The sequence below is a fragment of the Micromys minutus genome, assembly GCF_963924665.1.
Source record: "Micromys minutus genome assembly, chromosome: 27".
NCBI classification, from domain to species: domain Eukaryota; kingdom Metazoa; phylum Chordata; class Mammalia; order Rodentia; family Muridae; genus Micromys; species Micromys minutus.
The window spans coordinates 30,282,715-30,309,290 of record NC_137962.1 but is presented as its reverse complement, the minus strand read 5'-3'; the positions used below and the strand labels follow the sequence as shown (position 1 = coordinate 30,309,290).

Sequence of the window (26,576 nt, the reverse complement as noted above, 5' to 3'; positions counted from 1 at the left end):
GTCAGTATAGCTTTACCTGTCCGCTAAAAGTTTGCTTTTGCATTTTCAGAACCTTGTTTATATATTTCAAAACTTTGAGGGGTTTTTGTCCTTGTTTTGTTTCTCAGAAGTGGGTGATTAGAGCATGAGCTCTATCTAGGGCTCTATCAGGACCCTATCTAGGGCTTTCTAGAGGGCCAGGTGGCTATCAGTCAGTATATTCTGTTTTTTTGTTTGTTTGTTTGTTTATTTGTTTTTTTTTCTTTTTTTTTCCTTTTTTTTTTTTTTTTTTTTTTTTTGAGGATTACTCTGGGCCATTGTTTTTATTTGTCAGGCACAGGCAGGATCTCATAGCCTTGGGATGACTGGAAAATCTCTGAGTCTGACCTTAACCTTTTCTGCGTCTTTAGGGTCTTACATTCTAAGAATGGGGTGTTTTGGAAAAGTCTCAGAGCCCTTAAAAGGTACTCTTCTTAACCACTGAAACTTCTCTTAGTTAGGGTGTTATTGCTGTGAACAGACACCATGACCAAGGCAACTCTTATAAAGACAAACATTTCATTGGGGCTGGCTTACAGTTTCAGAGGTTTAGATCATTATCATCATGGCAGGAAGCATGGCAGCACGCAGGCAGACATGGTGCAGGAGAAGCCAAGAGCTCTACGTCTTGATCTCAATACAGTACTGGGTGCTGTTTGAGTTTATACATGAGAACTCAAAGGTCACCTCCACAGTGACACACTTCCTCCATAAAGGCCACACCCACTCCAACAAGGCCACACCCCCAATAGTGCCACTCCCTATACCAAGCATTCAAACACATGAATCAATGGGGGACAAACCTACTCAAACCACCACGTCATCTCTCTAGCCCGATAGGATTTTTGGGGCGGGAGGGGATGGAGGGTTGCTTGTTTTGTTTTGTTTTTTAATGTACTTGACAGGATATCACACAGTAGCTCAGAGTGGCCTAACTGGTGAGATCATTCTGCCTTATCCTGCTGACTCATGGTAGCTCGCTCTGTCCACACCCAGCTTGACTTTGTCCTTTCTAATTTGTATACTTTAAAAAAAAAAAAAAAAAAAGGGCAGGTAGTGATTGAACATGTATATGCCTTTAATCCCTTCGCTTGGAAGGCAGAGGCAGACAGATCTATATGAATTTAAGACCAGCCTATTCTAGAGTTCCAGGACAGAAAGACCCTAGCTCAAAACAAACAAACAAACAAACAAATGTGTATATGGAAAGATATGGAGAGATAGTTCAGTCGGAAAATGCTACTTTGTAAATGTGAGGGTTAAGAGCATTGTCCTTCCAGAGGACCTGTCTTTAATTCCCAGCACCCAACATGGTGGCTCACAACCATCTATAAAGAAATCTCCAACTTCTTTCTGTCATGTAGCTATACGCGCAGCAGAACACTCACACATAAATAAAATGAACAATACACATAGACTAAAACAAACAAAACCCTAAAAAGTCATCAGGAGGAGGGGAGGAGAGCAGATGGGAGGGTAGAGAGATAGCTCAGTGGTTAAGAGCACTCGCAGTTCTTGGTGAGGATCCTAGGATTATTGTAGTTCCTAGGATTCGAATCACATAGCCAGCTAGCTCACAACTGTCTGAATCGGACACCTTCTGGCCTCTAAGGTCATCATCCAAAGGCATGAAAACACAGTTCATAGAAATAAAATCTAAAAACAAGAACTTAGGTGTGGCAGCATGTGCTCATAATTTTAGTTCTGGGAAGGGAGCGAGGTGGTTCCTTGGGGCTTGCTGGCTAGCCAGCCTTTCTGATTTGTGAATTCCAGGCCTGTGAGAAACTGTCTTAAAGTCTTAATGTGTATAATGTCTCAGGAAAAGCACCCCAGATTTTCTTCTGGCCTCCACACCCACATGCACACACATGCATATGTGCATTTATTTTCTCTTGTTTTATTGCTTTATTTAGAATCTTGGTGCGATACAGAATCAAAGTGGTGAAAGAGGACATCTTTGTCATCTCCAATCTTTTTTTTTTTAAAAGATTTATTTATTTATTTTATGTATGTGAGGACACTGTAGCTGTCTTCAGACACACCAGAAAACATAGGATTCCATTACAGATGGTTGTGAGCCACCATGTGGTTGCTGGGAATTGAACTCAGGACCTCTGGAAGAACAGTGAGTGCTCTTAACCGCTGAGCCATCTCTCCAGCCCTGTCATCTCCAATCTTATTGGAAAAATATTAACATCATTAAACATGTTTTATATTTAGTACGTATAGGTTTCCATAGATCCCTTTCATAAGCTTGCAGAATTTCCTATCCATCCTGTTTGTGAAGAGTATTTATTACGAACAGCTTTAAGTTATATGAAATACCATTTCTGCCTTAAGTATGATAATCATGTGTGGTTTTGTCCTTTATTAACATAATGTGTTGCATTGAATTCTGTGCGCTAAACAAATAAGGAAACAAATCCCATTGTTCTTGTTACATAATCCTTTTTATATGCTACTGAATCTTGCTTTGGAGTACTTCATTACTCTCTGTGGGGGTTGGTTGACCCCTAGTTTAGCTACTACTGTAACTCTGCTATAAGTTACAATAGAGTTATTAACATGTATTAATCATACAAAGTAACCATTTCTTTTATTTGATACAGGTTGTCTAGTTGCCAAGGCTGGCCTTTATCTTGATATGTAGATGAGACTGACCTTGAAGTCCTGAAGCTGCTGCCTGTACTTATCAACTGCTGAGATGACAGGTGTGCACCATTTCACTGTAATTTTAGTGTAATTTAGTTTCACTATGAGATTTTCCTATATATATTGTTTAGGTCACACACTCCTTCTGTTCTCCCCGCATCCTTCCTAGTCTAATAGCCTCTTCTGCATTCCAATCATCATTTTGAAAACTTTCTGCTAGGAAAGGATGCATTCAGCTCTTGGGGGCAGAGGCAGGAGATCTCCAGGTCCAAGTTCATCTTGATCTACAAAGTGAGTTCCAGGACAGCCAGGGCTTACACAGATACACCTGCTAAGTTTCAACCCTGAACAAATGTCTGAGGTTTCTGTTGAATATATCAAAGAGGACCCCGCTTCTAGGTTTTCTCAGCATCCTCCAGTCTCTACCTGTTACAGGGTACTGTTGGCACACCAACCCTCTCTACCCTGAGCTCTCTAGCACAGGGGTTGGGCTGCCCTTCCCCCAGAGGCTCTTCCCTACATAGTCTAGCCATTTTGGTTATTTGCTTTTTTTGTACCTTTGGCCTCTGGCTGCTGCACCTGGCTCCTTTCACTCTCCTCTTGCTTCCCCTTCCCCTCCCCCACATGGCCGAGCTCAGCCTGGGCGTGTCTGCTCTGGACTCTCCCAGATGTCCTGCCTCTGGCTGCGCTTTCCTTTTTATCTACAATCAGCTTTCTCCTCCATCATAGCTAGAAACTGTCATGTCCTTTCTTTCCTTTTTATTTATTTATTTTTTTAAGTTGAAAACCGTGTCTCAGAAAGAAAGAAAGAAAGAAAGAAAGAAAGAAAGAAAGAAAGAAAGAAAGAAAGAAAGAAAACAAACAAAGTGTTTGTGTGTGAGGGAGAAGCCAGCAGTCCCTTGGAACTAGAGTTACAGATGATTGTAGGTTGACATGTGGTTGCTGAGAATCAAACCCAGGTTCTCTGGAAGAGCAGCTAGTGCTATTAATTGCCAAGTTATTTTCCCCAATTGCTAGACCTGGCTTTTCTTTTTTCTTTCCCCCTCCTGGAGACAGTGTTTTTCTGTGTATCCTTGGCTGTCCTAGAACTCTATCTGTAGACCAGGTTGGCCTTGAACTCAGAGATTTGCCTGCCTTTTCCTCCAGAATGTTAAGAGTAAAGGTGTGTACCAAAACACCACTGAGCTAGGCCCAGCTTTCTATGTGGGTTTTGGGGATCGAACCCAGGTCCTAGCGCTTGCCTAGTAATCACTGTACTGACTAAGCTATCTCCCTGGTCTTCTGCCTCCTTCCCCCCCACTCCTCCCACCCCCTCCTTCTTTTTTGAGACAGGGCTTCTTTGTGCAGCCCTGGCTGTCCTGTAGACCAGCCCACCTCTGCCATAGTTTGTCCACTAACAGGTTTTAGTTTTCCTTCACACTCTATAATTTTATCAGTTCTGTGGTCTTATGAGTCATTAGCTATAAACTTTATAGTTGCTTCCCCTTAATGTTGGTGAATCATTTTCTTTCTTGCTACTTTTATGGTTTTTCTGTCTTAGGCCCACAGTAATTTGATTATGCGTATGTATGCAAGTGCAGTTCTGCCTGCATTTGTCCTTTCTGGAGATTCTGGTGCCTGGCTGGGTCTGTCTGTCTTAAAACAGAAACCCAGGGTCTCTTGAGGGAAGGCAACTCGGGCCACTACTAGTCCTGTTCTGACAGCGCTCTGAGGGGGCACTAATTTTGTATGGTAAGCTTTGCTTTCTCCATTTTACTGGTGAGCAACTTTTTTGCTCTTAGCAAAAAGTTCACTCTTTGGTCCTTTTGTAATACTTGCCTTTGTTCTGGGTGTTTTGTGTACATCATAAACGATTAAAGACAACAGATGCCGATTATGTATCTCGAGCATTATCGCTGGTTACAGAAACAAGGAATGTAATGGCTTAGCATGTTCTTCATTATTTGTTATACATTTGTGCAAAGGCCTTTCCTCCTCTTTTAAAACACACAAGCTGTTAGAGGACAGTGTTGCTATTTAATGTTAGCATGAGAAACTTTTCACTGGGATAGCAGCTGTGCTTCGGGAGTTATCAAAGTAGCTAGTGACCACCGAAATAACAAAATAACAACGCTGGAAGTATAGATAACCATCCCTTTTAGGGAAAGACTAGGGATTACAATACAGAACAATTTTTCAAAGTCACTTTCCTTTGTGTGTGTGTGTAAACGTATATTTACCTGCCACTGTGTTCCTGTGGAGGTCAGATGAAAATAGGGGACAGTCTGGCAGTCACCTCTCTTTCCCATCCTATGGGTCACATTCCTCCCACTGTCAGGCTCAGCAGTGAGTGACTGCCCACGGAGCCATGTTGTCGGCCCCAAGAGCAATATCCTTAGCTGGAAATGTAGTTGTCGCATTGAAGGATGTTCCCAGAGTTGACTGTCCAGTTTCCCACTTACCATCAGATCCAAATCCACCTCCACCCACTATATTAAGTTTTAACAGGACAGAAGAGACCTCTGGCTTTTCTTGTGCATCCTCCGCCTTGCCAGTTGTATGGGACAGACATTTGTTCTTTTCGTCCTCATCAGAGTTAGGGTTCTTCCCACCGACTGCTATCCCTAATGGTGATTCCCAGTGATGCTTACTGGTACCTCATTGGTTGGTTAGTGTTCACCCTTGCTTGCTCTTTGGAAGATGTATTTCTTTATTAAGCTCCATATTTTATAGTGCATGGCTGTTCTACCCAGAATAGCTCAGGACAGCCCAGGGAAATGTCTCTGTCTTCAACTAGGATGCAGCCAAACTTCTCTAAGAAAGAATGAACTCCCATTGAGAGAATAGACTGTCTTCCTAGATTTCCCCCCTCCTTCTCGAATCTAGTTTTACTCCTTCAAAATATTCCTATAGCTGATCATTGTTATATCAAACTTTCTCCAATGAAATCATTGTGTGGTTTCAGGTCTTCTTATTGGGTTGTGATACTACTGGGAAGGAGGAAAGACCAAACTGGAGAGGAGGCTATAAACCTGGTATGATATGAGCCTGAGGCTTGAAACAGCAGTCAGGGAAGCTCTCACTGGAGAAGGAGGAGGAGGAGGACGGGGAGGAGGAGCAGGGGGAGGGGGAGGTAATGAATAAGTATCTATAAGGCAAGTCAGCAAGCATAGCCATAAAAGGGGAGAGATGCCTAAAAAGATACAGAGACAGTGTGAGCAGTTGACCTGGGGCAGGAGGTTATCAGGACCGAAGTGAAATAATACAAGCAGATAAAGTGAGATCACACACCACAAACAACTTTGTGGGCAACAGCAGGGATTCTTGCTTTCATCTTGGGTGAGACAGCAAGCCCCTGAGGTCAGAGATGGGATCTGACTTATTTGAATTGGATCCCTTTGAACACCATGCTGAATGGCCTACAGCAAGTTCTCCGGGATAATAGTAGGGGGCCCAAACTACACTGTCACAGGAGAGAAAACTGGTCTTACAGGTTAGATACAAGAAGAACAAGAAGTTTGCTGATAAATTCAGAGTGGGTGTGAAAAGAGTAGGGCAAAGCCACAAGTTCAAGGCCAGCCTGCACAAGTTATGCCCTCATAACAAACAAACAAACAAACAAACAAACAAACGGTATTTTAAGATAAGGTCTCACTAGCCCAGGCTGCCCTTCAACTCAGTATGTGGCCAAAGCTAATTTTAGACTACTGATTCTCCAGCCTCAATTTCCCAAATGTTGGGACTAAATGCCCATCTCAAAATTTAAAAGGGGGGAGATGCAGCTCAGTGGTACCGAGTTTCCTTAGTTTATATATATCAGACCAGTACCACAAAAATGGTTGTGTGTGTGTGTGTGTGTGTTGGGAAAGGGTGCACGGAGCTGCTGCTGATTCACGAACTCTGGCCTGGACATAAAAATAGGGCAGAAGTCAGGGGCAGGCTTGCACCTGCTAACTGCTGCGGTGGTGGGACTAGTGGGTCATCTCCTGTATTTCGTATCCCAGCTCAAACCTGGCTCTGCGGCACATTTATCTTGTGTGTTTAGGGTAAATCTTACCCAGAATCACTTTCAGTCAGGATGGCCTGGAAAAAGTTGTGCTGCGGATTACTGCAAGAGACCGCACCATGAACCCAGGTAACTCCAATTTTGCTTTCCAAACCTGGGAAGGAAAAATGCTTTCCTTTCCCCCATCAGTGTCTCTTTGGCGCCCTCTGCTGAAAAAAAAATGGAAAAACACAGCAGCTCCACTTCAAAGGAAAAAAATACTTGAAGGGCCCAGATGCTTTCTCCTTCAGACATTTTTGCACTTTGTCGTCCTAGCTGACCCGGAACTCGCTGAGTAGACTAGGCGAGCCTCGAGTTGACAGAGACCCCCCACTGCCTCTGAAGTGCTGGTATTAAAGACGTGCGCCAATACACCCGGACCGACAATGTTTTGCTTGCCTGGGAAGTCGTTATCCTCCTGCTTTGGTCACCCAAGTGCACCACCCACGCTGGGTTATATTTTCTCACAGTAGAGAACTTGCAGCTGAAAGGGTGTGAGTTCATAACTAGCATGTGTTGACACATTCCTTACACGTTTCATTTCTATTTTTCTGATCTTTTCCCACGGCTTACACTGCCACCAGAAATCAGTCTCATTTTAGAGATTAATTTAATTTGAACTCATTTCAACCCATGTTCGATGGACACGTATGTGATGTGCACAAACCCCGAGCAACAAGGACAGGGGTACCCCGGGGGGGGGAAGGCAGGGCGGGACATGATGGCATACGCCTTTAGTCTCAATACAGAGTCAGATGCAGAGGCAGGAGAGTATATATGAGTTCGGGGCCAGCCTGGTCTACAAAGCGAGTCCAGGACAGCCAGGGCTCTGTCACACAGAGAAACCTCGTCTCGAGAAAGCAAAACAACAGCAACAACCGCAGAAACCAAGTAGATCCGCTGGCAGGACATTACAGAAAACAGGACGTCCAGGAGACCAGCACACGCACCTGGGCACTGCGCGCTGCTTGCTCGGGTGACTGAAGGTGCCCAGAGAATTCAGCACAGCCAGCCTGATCACGGGGACGCCTCAGGACGTTCCAGCGCAACCCGAATCTCAGCCTCTGCACCGTGGCCGCGAGCCTGCGCCTCCTCCGATGGTCCCGCCCCCGGGGCGCGCCCGCGCCTGGACCCCGACCGCGCGCGCAGCCCTGCGCGGAACCGCCCCCCCCACCCCCCAGCGCGCGCGCACTCGCCGCCGCCATTTTGGAGCGATCTCGCCCGCGGCCCCGAGCCGGTCCCGAGCGGGTCCCGAGCCTCCCGCCGGCTGTGCCCTTGTCCGAAGGCGCCGCGCCGCGGGGCCGGGCCCATGTGCGTGCGGCCCGCTCCAGGCCGTCCGCACTTCACCCCTGCGAGCGTCCTGGCCTCCCTCGGGCCTCGGAGGAGTCGCCGCGACCCCCAGCCTTCGGGGCAGGTGAGTGCGGCCGCGCGCCTGCTGCTTCCTGTGGCCCGGGGAGAGGAGGGACCCCCACCCCCACCCCTCCTCCGTCAGCCCGCGTCCTGCTGTCAGTCAGCAGGTGCAGTCAGCGCCCTGTCGGTAGACCGGAGCCTTTGTCACTCTGCGCTTCGTCAGGGGGGTCAGCGCCTCCGTTCGTCTGCTCCCCTGTCAGCCAGTACTCTCCACTCTCGTCATTCATTCATTCATTCATTCATTCATTCATTCATTCCCTCAGCTAACCCTTCTTGTCAGTCAACATCCTTTTTAGCTACTGTCCCAGCTCATGTCTGTCAGTGGCCAGCCAGTGTACCCACTCTCAGAATCGGTCTCAGCCTATTAGTGGCCGCCTGGTCCTCGCAGTTGTCCACCTCCGCTCCTATCAAGGTCCCTCACCTCTGTGCCCGGAAAGGTGTGGCAGACCTTGGATATAGGGCGGGGGGGGGGGGTTGTCAGTATTCCCTGTCTCATCTTTGTTTTAAATACACCTTCCTCATCAGTGGCCTGCTGGTGGTGACCTTTCCACCTATCAAGTGTTCCCACACTGCTCTCCTGCCAGTGCCCAGAGCCAAGCACTGGCTTTGTTATTGTCCTTTATGTCCATCCCATTCCTCTTCCGGGTCTAGTTGTCATCACTCACCCAATTGCCTTTCTACCACTCCCCCCACCCCCCCATCATCTCTTGCTTCTCCCATGCTCCTCTCTAAGCTTCCCGTCTTTAAGGAACTTCTTCACCTGCTACTTTGTATCCTTGCAGCTGACTACTCACTTGCTAAAGACTGGCTTACAATTTATTACTCAGCTCTTGCGGTTCGCTGTCAGCTCTGGGGGGGGGGGGTCCAGTCGCTTCCCCCAACTCTTGCTTTGCGCTGGAGCCCCTTCCCTCAGTTTGTCACCATCTTCAACCTTGGCCCCAGGCCTGATTCCAGAGTTTCACTAACAGCTACATTTGTGTCCTACCTGACAATGATGCTCGCTGGCTTCTTACCATCTCGGTCCACATTCTCCCCACCCCCACCCCCTTCCCGAGACTGGGTTTCTCTGTGTAGCCATAGATGTCCTGGAACTCTGGCCTTGAGCTAATAGAGATTGGTCTGCCTCTGCCTCCCTAGTGCTGGTATAAAGGCGAGGGTCAAAATCAGCCAGCTTCAGTCCTCATTCTTATCTGTTTCTATCTCTCCCTTTCTCTGTTTTTCTGAGACAAGGTCTTGCTATGGAGTCTTGGCTATATATGTAGACCAAGCTGGACTGAAACTCATAGAGATTTGCCTACCTTTGCCTGGGGTTAAAAGTTTTCCTAACCAAGTCTGATCATCTCTTGATGTTCTTATGTTCTGGGTCTTCCCTTTGACCTCGCTAATTCTCATGTGAGCTCCTGGAGGCAAAAATGAGGCTACCTTTTGTTTAACGTTTCGAGACAGGGTTTCTTTTGCATAGCCCTGACTGTCCTGGAACTAACTCTGTAAACCAGGCTGGCCTCTAATTCAGAGATCTGCCTGGCCTCTCCCTCCCAACTGCTGGGATTAAAGAAGAGCCACCACTGCCCAGTAAGAAACTAGCTTTAAGGAGGAGGTGGGAGTAGGAGAGCAGGACAGCCTGGGAGGAGAGAGGAAGGGCCCAGGTCTCTTGCAGGAACTAGATAATACTGTTGGGTCTAGGTTGGCTTCTAGTTAGCCTTACAGGCCTTGGTGAGGAGCTGGGTTTGGGGGGAAATTTTATAGGCTGGAGATTGAATTGTGGGGTGTTAGGATTATATGAATTTTGGCACATGGATAAGGAGGGAGTGTTGTGGTTCAAACCTCAGTAGTTAGGGAGGTATTTTGGAGGAAAAGCTCTTGAAACTTCTTAGAGAAGTATGTAACAATTGGAGAAAGGTATGAGGGGATGAGAGAACTCAGTGATTTCCAGGCTCCTTGTTGGAACAAATGGTTTGGCAGCAGCATAGTTCAATTAAATGGAGAAGCTGGGTTGAGACCGTGATAGATATGAGGGAACTATTACATGTTAGAGAGAAAAAGCAAGTTTTTCTTCTGGCTGAAAGTAGTGGAAGATTTCTAAGAAGCCCAGGGATCATTAGGGAAAATATCTCTTACCTACAGATATGAAACCCAGAGGAGAGGTAAGGTTGAACAAACAATTTTGAGCAGGGAGATAGTGTTGAAATCTTTGGGAATAACTATTTACTTAGTGTACCTCATAATGTGCTAAGTATTTGTTGTATGCCATTACATTTAATATTTACGTATGTATTTGGAGACCAGGTCTCTCTATGTAGCCCCAGCTGTTCTGGAGCTTGCTGTATAGATCAGACTGGCCTAGAACTAGTAGAGATCTACTTACCTACCTCTGTACCCCAGGTGCTAGGATTAAAGGCATGCCCTGCTCTGTATTTAATTCATATGGGAATTTCTCATCTTGTCCTTAAGCTAACCATAGACTATAGGAGCTATAATTTCTCTGTTTCCGAGATAAAGAGACTGATGCAAGAGAACCAGAATTTGTACTGCAGGCAGTTTGGCTCTGCATCCCTCCTCTCTCTCCTTATGGAAAGGGTAATTAATGTTTAAAATATTTAAACTAATAACAATAATGACAGGTTCCCACTCTACCATGCTTGGCAAGCCCAAATGCTTCTTAAGTGTGTTACCCATATCATCTCATGTAATCTTCACAATGATATAGTCATGAAATTGCTCTTCTTTCAACTCTTTTCTTTCTTGTTTATTTTTTGAGTCAGGATCCAATTTTACCCAGTGTGACCTCAGATATTGCTCTATAGATCGAGGTGACTTTAAACTTCTGTCCCCCTTACTCTATCTTCCAAGTGTTTGTTATTTTGTCTTTTTTTTTTTTTTTCAGAGCTGAGGACCGAACCCAGGGCCTCGCGCTTGCTAGGCAAGCGCTCTACCACTGAGCTAAATCCCCAACCCCCCAAGTGTTTGGATGATAGGGTATACCACTATAACTAATTTATATAATGCTTGGGATTAAACCCAGGGCTTCATGCACGTTATTAAGCATTCTACTGACTGAGCTACATTTCAGTCACTGTTTTGTATGTTTGTTTGTGTGTGTGTGTGTGTGTGTGTGTGTGTGTGTGTGTGTCTGTGTGTTTTTAAACAGGATCTCATGTAGTGTAGGCTGGCCTGGAACTTGGTTAGGTAACTGAGGCCTTGAGTTCCTCTTGCTTCACACCTGTACTGAGATTACAGGCATATGCTGCCATCCCTGGCTAGTAGTTACTCCTAACATTTTTATTAATATCATATGAAGGCTAGAGAGATGACTCCTTGGGTAAGAGCACTTGCTACAAAGGTAAGAGAGCCTGAGTTCAAATCCGCAGCATCCATATAAAAGCTGGGCTTAGCTCTATGTGCCTGTGTAATATTTATCCTTTCAAATTGACCTAATATTTATACCAATAAGAACATGGGAGGGGTAAACTGAGGTAAAAAAACTTGCTAGCTCACTGAGGTAACTTTCTTTTCTGAACTATATCCAAAGTATTTACTTACAAGCCTAACCCTACAACTAAACAGCTAGCTCTTTAGTATCTTTCTAGTGAGCTAGCCTCCCTTTCTCTAGAGCACCTCCAAACTCAAGGGCCCCTTAGCTCTCTCCCCTCACTGTTTTACCTGTGTCATGCTGGCTGCTTCTGTGCTGTTCCTTCAAGCCCAGAGAGAGATTCCCTGTCTCATCCAGATTTCCTTCCATGAAGTTCTTCCAAGCCAAAACAGTGAGAAAGCTAGAGAGAGTCCTCTCAAAGGTCCAACTGCTATAAAAGAAATCTCTAGCTCCTCCCCTACACCCTTGGCAGGCTGAACCTTGTCACTGTCATGGTGGGGGTGCTCCAAGCCAAGTCACTAGGGGTGGAACCATTTCACCTTTACAGCCTGGCAGTTCAAGGCCATCCAGCTGACTTTGCAAAGACCACAGTGTCTCTCCCAACTAACTTGCCTTAGACTAGGCAGGAACTTTCCATTCCTTAGCATTCTTATCTATGGAGACTTTTAGAGATATACCCAAACATCTCTCTGGATGCAGCTAACTGCATCTGACAAGTTATCTAAGGTTTGTATATTTTGCTAACAATTAAGTTTTCTATATACAATAACCAAATATCCTGTAAAATGCCTGTAACCCAAGAGCTGCAGGGTGGAGGCAGGTCGATATCAGGGATTCTCTGACCACCTCACTTCTTCAAAACTGGAACCCAAACCAAAAACAACAGTAAAATCCCGTGGTAAGCTTCCGGTCCAATTAGATAGCCTATCTTAAAAAAAAAAAAAATGGAGACGGACTGAAGACACCTAGCCTCTTCTTCTGGCCTCTGCATTCACAGGTATCCCAGTACATGCCACAACCAAAATAATCATGAGAGGCTGAGATACAAAGTATAGGATTTGAAGTCAAAACAAATAAACCAGAGTGTTCAGGTTCAGCACAGAGCCTGTCTGTGCCTTTCGCTTTTGCATTTTATAGGTGACTTATACAAATGGATGGCATGACATCTCAGGTCCTTAAACTCCTCTTCCAAAACAGTTGATGTTGCTATTTTCTTTTGTGTCATTCTAAAGGTAGTTTTCTGATTAATAATTCTGTGCTAAATATTTCTGTGAGAGAAAGAGGCATTATGGAAACAAGTTGTGTAACCCACGATGACACACTTAATCCTGGCAGAGGTAAGTAGTCCAAGGAGCGTGGTCTACATAGCAAGTTCACCAGGCCAGCCATGTGGTACATACCGAGACTGTTTTATTACTTTCTATTGCTGTGACAGAGCACCCATGACCAAGGCAACAAAAGAAAGCATTTAATTTGGGACTCATAGTTTTGGTGGGTTCAAGTAGGCAGGCATGGTGCTGAAGAAGTAGCTGAGAGCTCATATCCTGATCCACAGCCGGGAGTCAAAGAGAACTAACTGGGAATGACATGGGCTTTTGAACTTCAAAGCCCCTCCCCAGTGACACACCTCCTCCAACAATGCCATAACTCCTAATTCTTCCCAAACAGTTCTACAAACTGGGGTCCAAGTATTCAAATATATAAGTTCTTTGGGGGTGGGGAGTGTGTTTTCATTCGAACCACTGGAGATCCTCGTCCCCCCCCCCAAAAAAGTATCCCTAAAGCACATTTCACATATTGTTCTGTATCTTTATATTTTAAATTTACATAATTAGTGTATATATTTGTATGGAGGTCAGAGGACTACTTGCTGAAGTTGGTTTTTCCTTTCCATCCTGTGGGTTTCTGTGGTCAAACTCAGATCCTGAGCCATATTGCTGTCACTCTTTGTCTTGTTGGTTTTGTTTTGTTTTGTTTTTTAATTATTTTGGAAATTATGTTATATTCAAATACACCTAGCACCGTTCATCCTTTTAGCTGAACTACAGTCTTTTGTTTACAATATTGTATTTAAAATTATTGAAGTATATTTCATACCCAGGGAAGTCTTAATCTGTTTGAAATAAGTATTAACAAGTATGAACATTAATGTTGCCATTTGAGGTGGTCCATACTTTGAATTCTGGCAATAAGGAGTCAGAAGCAGGCAGATCTCTTCGAGAGCAGTCTAATGTCTATACAATGACTACTGGGCCAGCCAGGCCAACATAGTGAGATCATGTCTCAACAACAAACAGCCATTATCATGGGCACCTCTCATGTGAATATATAGAATTGAAAATGTCCTGTGTTAGTTTTCAGTCATTACAGCCATCCTTCAAGTAGTTGATGTTCTTATCCTGTCACTACAGAGTAATTTCTAGGTCCTCAGACTGTAAATGGAATTATAAAATACATGTTCCTTGCATGGAATGGCACATACCTATGAATTTGGAATCTGCTGAATGAAAGGAGAGGCATGAGGCCACCCTGGGTTATATATATAGAAAGACTATCAAAAATAAGAAAACAAAAAACTTCTTTTACCCAATTTGTTTTGCTAGTTTTAGAATAAACTTTTAAATGTGTGTGATTAATTTTGCTATGAGTTGTATTGGTATTACATAGAATCTATAGATCAAATTCAGAGTTAAATTAGTGGGTCTTTTATTTATGCATTTAATTTTATTTCTCCATTTAGATTTTAAAAGATTTATTTATTTGCATGTGTATGAATGTTCTATCTGCGTATACAATACACCTGTGATACCAGAAGAAAGCATCAGATTCTAGTATACACGCTTGTGAACTATCATGTGGGAATTGAACTCAGGACCTCTGGAAGAGCAGACAGTGCTCTTGGACCACTAAGCAATCTCTCCAGCTCTAGATTTTTTTTTTTAAAGCAATATTTTATGTTTTCACTGTAAGGGTACATTTTTTATTTGAATTATTTTGAACTGTTTTGTCTTTTAGTAGTATCATGATGTTTTTATATTGTTTTTAATTATTTGTTGTACAAAGATTTATTTGCTGTATGTATAATGGCAACATATTCTGCAACATTATATAACTTATTAGTTTTCATACTATATCCCTTTGGCTTTACATACTTATATCTGCAAATAAAGATAGTTTTACTTTTCCTTCTCAGTTGGTATGCCTTTCATTTTACTTTTTTATTGCATTGAGTAAAAGCTCCCAGACAGTGATAAATAAAAGTGATAATGCTAGGCCTTCAATGATTGAGAAAGTTGCCTTTACTCCCATTTTGTGTAATTAAATAATTATTTATTATTATTGTGTATGTATGATATATGAATATGTGTGTGCATGGCTGCATGTGTTATTACTGTGTGTGTGTATTATGTGAGTATGTGTGTGCCATGGTTACATGTGTTATTACTGTGTGTGTATAGTATGTGTGTGCCATGGTTGCATGTGTTATTATTGTGTGTGTATGTGTGTGTAGCATGTGAGTATGTGTGTGCCATGGTTGTTTGTGGTATTACTGTATGTGTATGATATGTAAATATGTGTGTGCTATGGTGTGCATATGGAAGTCAAAGAACAAGTTCATGAGGTCAGCTTTCTCCTTCTACCTTTAAGTGGGTTACTTAAAGGAATAAGGTCACCTGGCTTGTGTAGCAAGTGATTTACCTACTAAGTGATCTCACTGTCCCTGGAATGTTTTTATAATGAAAGAGTGTTGGATTCTGTCAAATGCTTTTTTCTGCATCAGTTCAGATGGTGATTTTATTTTCATTGATTTGTGGTATGTTATATTGATTGGGTTTTCAGATGTTAAAAAAACCTGCATTCTTAGTATAAATTCTTGGCATGATGTACATTCTTTTCATGTGTGTGATTTGGTTTGCTAGAGTTTTGTTGAGAATCTTGCAAATTTATGAAGAGATATTTATAAATGCCAAGTTTTCCTTTTTTCCCTCCTTTTCTTTCTCTTCTTCCTTCCCTTCTCTCCCTCTTTCCTTTCCTTTTCTGTTTTAGGGTCAAACCTTGTATTTGTTGGCAGTGCTGTCTTGGTTTTGGTATTTTTGAGATAGGCCATCACTCTGTAGTTCAGGCTGGCCTGAAACTCCAAGTTATCCTCCTGTCTCAGCCTTCTAAATACTGGGATTAAAAGACTTGAGCCATCACTTTAGGCAAAATACCATAGAAGTATCTATGTAGTCATTTTTGGCTCTATTGGAGATTGAGCCCAGGGCCCTCTGTATGCTGGGTGGGTGTTCTGCCACTGAGCTACATTCAGAGTCTCATTCTATGGCCCTGGTTGGTCTGAAATTACAAGGATCCTTCTCAGCCTAGGAGTACTGAGATTACAGGTATGAGCCCTTTGGAGATGAGGTTTTGCTCAGGTTGATTTTGGAATCCTCCTGCCTTAACCTCCCGAATGCTGGGACTTCGGAACTTGGATCCTTCTGCTGTTACCTTCCGAGTGCTGAGATTACAGCATGACTGTGGTTTCCTTTATGCCGGGCAAGCATTCTTTCAACTGAGATATCCTTATACCCTGCCTTTTCCTTTGAAAGGTTCTTGGCTGGTGGTAGAAACCCTGCTTGACAACTTTTTGTTTTTCAGCCCTTCAGAGAACTTATTTCATTGTTTTCTAGTCTGTGATAAATCAGCTATTATTGATTACCTAATAATGCTTCTTGGCTGCGTTTAAGATAGTTTCTATTTTTCCCCTTTAGTGTAACTGTAATATTCTAGATGTATTTATCATTTTTGCACTGTTTGGGTTGATATGTTTAAAAACTAAAAAGTGGACAAGTATAGTGGTATACACCTAGAGTTCTAGCTGGAACCGAGGCAAGAGTTCTAAATGAGATCCTGTCTAAAAAACAACAACAAAAAAACCAAAACAAACAAACAAACAAAAAAACAAAAGCTGGGTAGAGTGGCACAGACTTTTAGTTTTATTTGAGACAGGGGTTTTTCTCTGTAGCCTTGGCTGTCCTGGAACCCACTTTGTAGACCAGGCTGGAGGGGCTGGAGAAATGGTTCAGAAGTCAGCAGCACTACCTGTTCCTCTAGAGGACCCGGGTTCAAGTCCCAGCACCCACATAGCAGATCACAACTGTCTGTAACTCCAGTTCCAGGGGTCCATGGCACCAAGCATGCACATGGTATACATATGTGTGCATGCAGGCAAAATACATTGAGTGGAAGCTGTGAAGCCTCTTGCATCTACCTTTGCATCTAACTTTGTTGGTTATATTGGGTTTGAAGAGATGCTCAGAGTGAGAGGATATGCAAAGCCCATGCTAACGTCAGAATTGTTATATTGCCCAGGCTATCTCAAATCCTTGGCAGTCCTCCTGTCTGGTCTCTGGAGTGTTAGAATTACAGATGTGAGGGTGTGAACCAGTATTCCTGGCTTAGACGTCACCTCTTGAAACTAGAGCTGTATTTAAGCTTATCACCATTATTAAGAGAGGGAAACTAGCTTTCTAAAGAGAGAATAGGAATCCAGGCTACATTAAATGTTTATTTGAGGTTTGTGGTCATTAATTTAAAATGAATAAGGCTCAAGCTAGATTTATTCACGGAAACCTTCTCTGACCAGTGCTTCCCCATCATTATTCCCCACTCATGACTAAAGATGCTACTGACCTTTATTATGGGGTTACAGTGCCGTGCATATGTTGGGCACTTTATATATATATTATAAATTATATATTTTTATATAATATATAATTTATATATTTTGGTTTGTTTTTGGTGTGTGTGTGTGTGTGTGTGTGTGTGTTCCAGACACAGTAATGCTAGGCAGGCCTGTAACTCAATATGTAGCTAAGGCTGGCCTTGAAATTATGCTAAGAGTTCTACTTCAGCCTCTTTGAGTGCTAGGATTTCAGGCATGAGTAATCACACTTGGCTCTAGATTACTTTGTGCAGTATATACTGTCATTTTCCAAATCATGTATTAGAGGGAACAAACAGAATTGAGGACTTGAAGAACCTAGGAAATTGCTGCTGGTGCAATTCATGTTTTCTCAAGAAGGTGACCATATATTCTAGTACATAAAAGGAACAGCACTGAAGCCACCTGCCGGGTGCTTAGTCCTCACTGTGGAGCACAAGGCAGGTGCTGTACCTCTAAGTCTACATGTTGTCCTTAAACTTCCTAACTTGGGTGGGATGGGATGGAAGCACAAAGGTAGCCAGGGTTATGGATGTCTGTTTCCCATCATACATTCAAGCCACAAACTGCAACCTAATCATATTTGAAGGTGGGTCTTTAAGAGACCATTAAGTAAGATGAAGACAGGAGGATAGGGCTCATATTTGGGTTGGCTAAGATGGCAGCCATCTCTACTGGGACTAGATAGGACTAGAACTAACCAGCTCCTTGATTTTGACTTCTGCTAGACTCCTATAATATGAGAAATAAATACTGTTTTAATGTCACAGCCTATGTGCTTTGCATAACAAGTTGAGGTAAGATGCCAGTCAGTGGAGGATTTAGTCTAGTGGGCTGAGGTCAAAGGGTAGGCAGGAAAACGCTGGAAGAGCAGCTATGCATACTAGCCCCACAGCTCCTTCACAGAGCTTACAACCATCTGAAATGGGATCCAGTGCTCCTGGCCAAATACTCAGACAAGTTTTTCCTCAGGCAGTTTTCCATATGCTTTATAAAGAGTTTTAATTTTAACTTAATTTATTTTAAAGATAGGTCTCCACTTTGTAGATCTATCTGCTTCTGCTTCCCACGTGTTGGGATTAAAGCTAAGCATCACCATTCCTGGCTAGATTTTAATTTTATTTTTAATTATATGTATGTCCACACATGAATGCAAATGTTCTTGGAGGCCAGAAGCATCAAATCCTCTGGAATTGGATTTACAGGTTGTTGCAAGTCACTCCATGTGATGCTGTCAACTAAACTCCAGTCTTTTGTAAGATCGGTATTTGTTCTTAATGATTGAGGCCCCCCCCCTCTTTCTAACTCCCCCCCATACTCACATACAAACATGCACATACACTTCTAATTTAATTTAGTTTTGAGACAAAGACTCACCATGGCTAACCTAGACTATGTAGACTAAGTTAGCCTTGAACACAGTGATCGGCCTACTTCTGCTTCCCATGTACTGATTAAAAGCATGAACCACTATTACACCTGACTGTGGGACCATGTCTTAAACAAACAAACAAACAAAAAAAATAGCACAAGGCTTCTAACTTAAAATTCTATTTTTTTTTCAATTAGAATTTTAAAGTTTGAAATATAATCTTCTCTTTTCCCTAGTTCTGTTCCACAAAATCTGGTTTATTCAAAGTTTTTAAAAACTTATTTTTTTATTTTATATGCATGTATGTCTGTGTGATGGTGCCAGATCCTCTACAATGGGAATTACAGATGGTTGTGAGTTGTCATGTGGGTGCTGGGAACTGAACCCAGGATCCATGGAAGAGCAGTTAGTGATGAGCCATTCTCCAACCCCATTCAAATTCTTTAAAATCAAACATTCAAATTCTATAGCTACTTAATTCTTAGTTATTTTTGTAAATTAATAAAAGAGAATGGGATGTATTTAAAGGTCTTTGTATATTATTATTATAAAGTTTACATGAAATTCTTATTTATTTATTTATTTAGAGACATGGTAGCCCTGGCTGTCCTGGAACTTGCTGAACCAGGATGCACTTGAATTCATAGCCACCAGCCTCTGCCTTCCCCTCCCCCACTGAGTTCTGGGATTAAAGGCAAGCACTATCAAGCCTAGCTAAATGAAATTTTTAAAGAGGGTGTGATCAAGTTGCTTAGGTTAGTGATGAATTAGTGATTCTCCTATTGCAGCCTCCCAAGTAGCTGGGCTCCTAAGTTCAACTAATTTTCAGTTAGCTGTAATAAGACATATGTAATAAGAAACCCACCACTGTAGCAGTCTATACTGTATATCATCACCATTCAACTACAGAACTACAAAAACTTTTTTTGACAGAACCTTTTTCTTCTCTGTTTTTTTTACCCCTTGAAGTAGAATAAGGTAGAAAAACCCAATTATTATACATTGATTTGTTGTTATATTTAGTGATTCACTCAAAGCACTACTTGTACTGCCTTTTGCCAAGCATGACTTCATTTGCTACATGGAACAGCTGAGACAGTGGATCTGTGAAAACCTGCTCATCCCCCCCCTTTATGGCTTTAGAATACAAATAATGATGCAAACTGGGCCCCCGCACCTTTCAGGAGCTGTCCGGGATTTGAACCACTGGTGAGTAATTTCATCCCATCTGCTCTGGAATTGGTGTTGAAGTGCTTATTCCAGAGGGATTCCTGAAGTGCCTGCAGTGCTGGAGCTCAAACCCAGGAGCTATGCCAGGCAAGCACCCGGTCACAGATATACAACCCAGCCACACAACCCCATCGGTTCAACTGAAACCTTGTACCCAGTGTATAGTGGCTGTTGACTCACCCTCCCTTTAGCCACTTGGCAACTGCTGTTGAACTTTCTGTCTTTAAAACTAAGTACTTTAATTTCCTCATATGAACAGAATTACATGGTATCTGGGTTTTTAATTAATTAATTAATTAACTTAGAGACAGGGTTTCTCTGTGTAGCTCTCCTGTCCTGGAACTGGCTCTGTAGACTTGGCTGGTCTGGAAATCACAGAGATCCACCTGCCTTTGAATTTCCTTTTTTGTTTATGTGCATGCTCTTTGGTGTTGCGGTTGTATGCATGTTGTATACATGTTAAGCATATACTTTACCACTGAGCCACACCCCTCACCTGCCTATGTCTTATTTTGTGTGTTCATTCATCTGTTGATGCACACTGCAGTTGTTTCTACTTTTTGTCTTTTGTCTTCCAGTTTCTTTTCTTTTTTTGAGACAGGATTTTCCCACTTTTTTATCATTAATTTTTTAGTTGACACACAAAACAGTTTTACCTTGTTTATATTCTTGCTCCATTACCATCCCATGTCCTTCTTCTTGTTGGTCCCCCTCTTCCTCCCATATAGTCCCCCCTTTTGCTCTCACACCTTTATGTATATGCGTATATGTATTAAGTATATAAATGTCTAGATTCTATATGAGGAAGCATGCAAGGAAGATCACCTTACCTTATAAGGAAATATCTTGCTTATATCTTGTATTCAGTTCAAGAAAAATAGAAAAACATTGTTCTGTTTTATTTACTTATTTTTCTTTCTATTTTTTTTTTTTTTTTTTTACTTTAACTCCATTTATTTTATGCTGAATTTATTCCCGTGCCATGAGCTTTTGCTTCTTCAGTTTCTTCTGGGATATCTTTTTCTTCTGTGCAACCTCCTCTTCTGGCTTTGGAACGATCTGTTCCTTCTCAGTGAGGACCGTCTCACTGTGGCGGGGGGGGGGGGGGGGGAGCCCATGTATGGGTTGATTCGGCCATGAGCTCTGTAGGTTCACCGGCGCATCTTAGGTGCCTTGTTCACCTGGATGTGTTCAATGACTAGAGAATCTACATCTAAACCCTTAAGTTCAGCATTACTCTCTGCATTCTTAAGCATATGCAGCAAAAACTCAGCACTCTTTTTTGGCCAACGTCCCTGTGTCCAGCCCCACTGTTTGGCCTGGGCGCACCTACCAACGCCACCATTGTAACGCCGGAATGGCACACATTGCTTCTTTAAAGTGACATCCTTCAGATACTTGGTGGCTTTACGGATATGCATACCCTTGATTTCCTGGGCAGTTTCCCGGGTGTTCTTAAAATGAACACGAAGGTTTGAACCTCTGGATTTGCATGATTTTGTGGGGTTTTCTGGGTCAAGGGAGTAGCGAACCATCTTTACAGGTCACCTCTGGCCGCTTACAGGAAGAGGACTTTCTTTCTATTTTTTTTGGACAGTGTCTTGGTATGTAGACTCAAGAGAGAGTCTTGAGCTGGCCTTGAGCTCATAGAGATCTGTCTAGTGAGTCTGAGATTACAAGTGTGTACCAGTTTGCCCAGCTGCTTGTATTTCATTAATGTACATGCAATTATCTGTATTTTTGCTGAAGTCCTTAGAGTTAGTCATTTCTTTGAGGAATGGGTATTGTTATATTTGAGGTGGTTAAAGAACATGGTTTACAGTGCTTTTCTTCGCAAGTTGAGAAAGATTATTAGTTAGCTTGTGCTCAGGTATGTTCTGTAGTTTGAAGGAGGTACCATGGTCGTTGCAACTCTTAATAAAAGAAAGCATTTGCCTGGGGCTGGTTTACAGTCTCAGAGGGTTAGTCCATTATCATCACAGTGGGGAACATGCTACTCAAGGCAGGCATGGTGTTGGAGAAGTAGCTAAGAACTTTACTTTCTGATCTGCAGGCAGTAGAGAGACAGGGACACTGGGCCTGGCATGGACTATTGAAACCTCGAAGTCCAAAGCTGGATGTAGTGTTGCACACCTTTAATCCCAGCACTGGGGAGGCAGAAGCAGGCAGATCTCTGTGAGTTTGAGGCCAGCTTGGTCTACATGATTAGTTCCAGAATAGCCAGAGCTCTATAGTGAGACCCTGTCTTGGAAAAAAACAAAGAACAAACAAATGAAAGAAAGAAAGAAAGAAAAGAAACTTCTAATGGGTAAATGAATAAAAGACAGATGGACAGGAAGAAAAAAAGAAAGAAAGAAAGAAAAAAAGGAAAGAAAAGAAAAGAAAGAAACTCCAGGTCCACCTCCAGTAACACACCTACTGCAATGAGGGTACACCTAATGCTCCCAAGTATTCTCATTCAAACGACCACACCAGAAATAAGCGTTTGTAATGGGTTTCCAGCACTCCGAGGACAGGTGGTCTCTTAGTTGGGATGTCCCCTTTGCTAGTAGCATGGGATGTAGCCTTTGCTTCTTGCTTTGTCCCTGGCCTGTACTTGTGGGCAAGCTTAAGCAACTGAGTAACTGTTTGCCTGTCCAGGGCCTGAGTGAACTGGTTAATGGCAGGAGGTACTTTGAGCAGGTTTTATAGAATTGCAGCTTGACGTAGCAGGGCTGGATGTTCTGCTTCTTGGGCTTTTTCTTAAGCAAAGAATTGACCACCTTTTTTGGCTCCTGTTTTCTGCTGCATATATATTTGACTGCCTGAAGAGGGCATCAGATCTCCCAATAGATGGTTGTGAGCCACCTTGTGGTTGCTGGGAATTGGACTCTCCACCTCTGGAAGGGCAGCCAGTGCTCTTAACCATTGAGCCATCTCACCAGCCTTCCTCCAGACAATCTTGCTTTTATGAATCTACAAAGCCTGAACCCATAAGGGAAAGAAAGCATGCAACATTGTCTCTATTAGACTGACTTAGTTCTTTCAATATGGGGATCTCCAGGTGCAAAAGAAACAAAACAATGTTTTCTAGTATTGCCCAGGCTGGCCTTGAACTCTTGGCCTCTAGAAATCCCTTTTCTTCAGGTTCCTGAGTGCATGGTACTGTAATCATTCATGTTCACAGAACCCGTTGTCTGTGGATTGTTTGGGGTGACGTTCTAACCACTGAGCAAGTTAGTCAAATATAGAATGGATTCATATGAATACTAAATTGTTTTTGTTTTTTTCAAGACAGGGTCTCACTATGAAGCCTTGGCTCTCTTGGAACTCTCTCTGTAGACCAGGCTGGCCTTGAACTCACAGAGATCCATCTGCCTCCTGAATGCTGAGCTCAAAGGTGTGCACCACCACCCAAGGCAATACTACATTTTTGTAGAATAAGCAACATGGGTTTTTTTGGTTCCTTAATTATGAAACGCTCTGCTCTGATGATTTGGATACTAACTAAAGATAATGTGTCAGTTTTATGTCGTTGTGATGATGACACTAGATAATGTGACCAGCTGAGCAAAACACAAGAGTAGAAAGATGATTCTGGGTTCAGCCAGTTTCAGAGGTTTTAATCTGTCTTCCTGTGTCCCAGCCCAGCCCAGTACTAACACTGGGAATTCCCGGTAAAAAGAGTTTCTGAGGATTGGTGGCTGACACAAAGGAGTAGAGATGGGTCAGAAGGGGAAGCTGAGAGGGTTGAGAGAAAGCCTTAAGCTTTCTCTTAAGTCTCTTGGTCTGAACCAAGAGGCAGAGTCCTCAGGAAATCAGTAGTGTAGAGGGGCCTCTGGAGAAAGGCTGGGGTAGGGAAAAGAGGAAGTCTGGAGAGATAGGAATGAAAGGGCTAGGGAGACCTTTAACTCTGCCTTTCAGGATCTAGAGGGATTGCTCAGTGGTTAGGAATTCAATTCATAGCACCTACATGGTAGCTCACAGCTATCTGTAACTCCAGTTCCATGGCATCCAATTCTCAGACATACATTCAGGCAAAACACCCATACATATTAAAAAATAAATAAATAAAATATAAACTCGGCCTCCACATAGTCTCAGGGCACTGACAGAACACAGAGAAAAACATTTTTCCCACAATGTAATACACATGGCCTCTGATTAATCCAGTTCCTAATACAGACATTGTTCCTGTCTGCAACTGCTCTCTCCCATACTCCTCTCCTGTCAGTATTCTGATCCTGAGATCCCAGCAGAATTATCTAGAAATCTCAACTACAATATCCTAAATTCTTTCTAATGTGTTTCTCCAAGCTATTCCAAATACCTCCAACAATCGAACCAGTTCTAAAGGCTTAAGAACCTCCCAGTGGCTGGACATGGTGGTATGCATGGGAACATTTGGGAGGCAGAGGCAGAGGCAGGCAGATGTCTGAGTTTTGAGGCCATCTTGGTCTACAGAGTGAAATCCAGGACAGCCAGGTCTACGCAGAAAAATCAGATCTTGAATATGTTCCCCTCCTCACAGCAAAGGGAAAGAACCAAAAGTGTGGTAGTCTTTAATCCCAATGCTCAGGAGATAAAGGCAGGCAGAGCTGTATGAGTTCAAGGCCAGCCAAGGTGAGACTCTGTCTTAAAACCAAAGCAAATAACAATAAAACCCTACACTATAAGTCTGGATATTGTGGGGCATGCCTTTAATTCAGCACTAGGGAGGCAGAGGCAGAACTTTATGTAAGGCTGGCTTGGTTTATATAGCTAGTTCCAGGACTGCCAGAGCTACAGAAAACTGTCTTTAAAAGAAAAAAAGAAAACAAACAAAACAAACAAACAAACAAAAACAACAGTGCTGGAGAGATGGCTCAGCAATTAAGACCACTAACTGCTCTTCCAGAGGTCCTGAGTTCAATCCCCAGCAACCACATGGTGGCTCACAACCATCTGTAATGGGATCTGATACCCTCTTCTCATGTGTCTGAAGACAGCAACTGTGTACTGTGTACTCATATAAGTAAATAAAATCTTTAAATTAAAACAAAACAAAAACAAAAATACAAAGAACCATATTAAGTTAGTCATGACAGTGCCTACCCCCCAAATCATTTTAATTTAAATGAGTATATATTGCTTATATGTGTATGTCATATGTGTGCATGCTGGATGACTGTGAGGCCAGAAGAGGTCATCAAATTCCCTAGAACTGGAGTTACGGTTGTGAGCCATCATGTGGGTGCTGGGAATTAAACCCAGATCCTCTGGAAGAAAATCCAGTGCTGATAACAACAGCGCTTGCTGCTACCAAATTTTCAATGTTGGTTTACATTTCTGTGACAAAATGCCCATATAAACAAATTAAGGGAAGAAAAACTTACGTTGTTTCATAGATTGAGTGGTGATATTCTTTCATAGTGGGAGACCATGGCAGAGAAGAACAGCTCACATCCTGGGAGCCAGGAGTGATGGAAAAGAATGAGGGGAAGGAGGGAAGGAGAGAAAAAGACCCTACACTGTGAGTCTGGATATGGTGGGACATGCCTTTAATTCAGCACTAGGAATAACAGATATATATCTGTTAGCTAGCCTCTCCGTTTTTCATGTAATTCTTTTTCAGGCCTTTAGTCTACTAGATGGTGTCAACTATTCATTCAAGGCAGATCTTCCCACCATAATCAGTTGTCTCTCGGATGCCCTCAGACACATCCAGAGGTGCTCTATAGCTCTCCTAGGTGCTTCTCAGTCCTATCAAGATGACGGTCAAAATAATGGTTCTTGATTTATATTGTTTTTCTTTTTTTTTTTTTTGTCTGATATTTTTGTTAGTGTGATAATATTGTCAACTACTTGACAGGATCTAGAATCACTTGGGAAATGGACCTGCAGTCATGTCTGCAGGATATTATCGTGATTGCAGTGACTAAGGTGGGAAGGCCTGCCCACTGGGTGGCACCATTCTGTGGGCAGTAACCTTAGACTGCATGAGAGAGTGAGAGGAGACAGTGAGCTGAGTACAGATATTTTCTGACTGACTGCTCCTTCCCTACATAACGGGCCTGGAACAGAGCTAAACCAGTCCTTCCTTAAGTTGCTCTTGTATTTTATCACAGACTCAGGAAAAGAAACTAAGATGCAGAATTAACTCAATAAAAGAAAAGTAAATACTTTTTTCTTTTATTTTTCAGGTAAACCAGCCAAAACTCTTCCCGGAATGAAAACACCTTTTTTAAAGTTGCATATATACAAAAACAAAAGCCCAAATGCTTTTTATTTTGCCTGAATACAAGATTTAAACAAGGTATTGCCATAGAAGGTAAGGTGATATTTTCAATTAAATTGTAGTTTATTGTACAGGTTACTCAAATATATTTTATAGATGGACATTTGAAAGTCAGATGACAGGATTTTACTATGTAGTCAAAACTGGTTGGTTGTTTTTGGTTTTAAGACAGGGTTTCACTGTGTTGTCTGTTGTGGAACTAACTCTTTAGGCCAGACAGGCCTTGAACTCACTGAGATAAACCTGCCTCTTGCCTCCCAAGTTCTGGGATTAAAGGTGTACCCCACCACCACCTGGATGCCAAGACTGTTCTTAAACTTACAATTCTCCCTCTGTGTCCTGAATGCTGGGATCACAGCTGAACGTCATAACACCTGGTTAATATAGTTTCTTGCCAACAGTTTATTGTACTAGGCATTTAGATAACACCCAAAGGGTGAGAGAGAGGAGAGAGGACACTGAGTGTTATGACAGCTCTCTTTGCTTTGTACTGAAGAAAGCATTAGTTCTCTTGAGAATAAAGCATGCTCTGGACATTGT

The 26,576-nt window shown here is 42.6% G+C and overlaps 1 protein-coding gene and 1 pseudogene across 7 annotated transcripts in view; one reads left to right on the top strand and one right to left on the bottom strand.

Moving 5' to 3' along the window:
- Positions 1-7,915: 7,915 nt before the first annotated feature.
- PPP6R2 (protein phosphatase 6 regulatory subunit 2) overlaps positions 7,916-26,576 on the top strand; it is a 60,830-nt gene continuing 42,169 nt past the window's right edge. For 5 of the 6 annotated variants that reach the window (XM_080939524.1, XM_080939523.1, XM_080939521.1 and 2 more), the window contains exons 1-2: positions 7,916-8,108; positions 25,942-26,069. The gene's annotated coding sequence lies outside the window, so the exon portion shown is untranslated. The remainder of the gene's footprint in view (positions 8,109-25,941; positions 26,070-26,576) is intronic. The other variant, XM_080939520.1, reaches the window with a different exon arrangement.
- LOC308438088 (large ribosomal subunit protein uL22-like) lies at positions 20,750-21,335 on the bottom strand (annotated as a pseudogene). Its single transcript has one exon. The product of its transcript is annotated as a large ribosomal subunit protein uL22-like (transcript).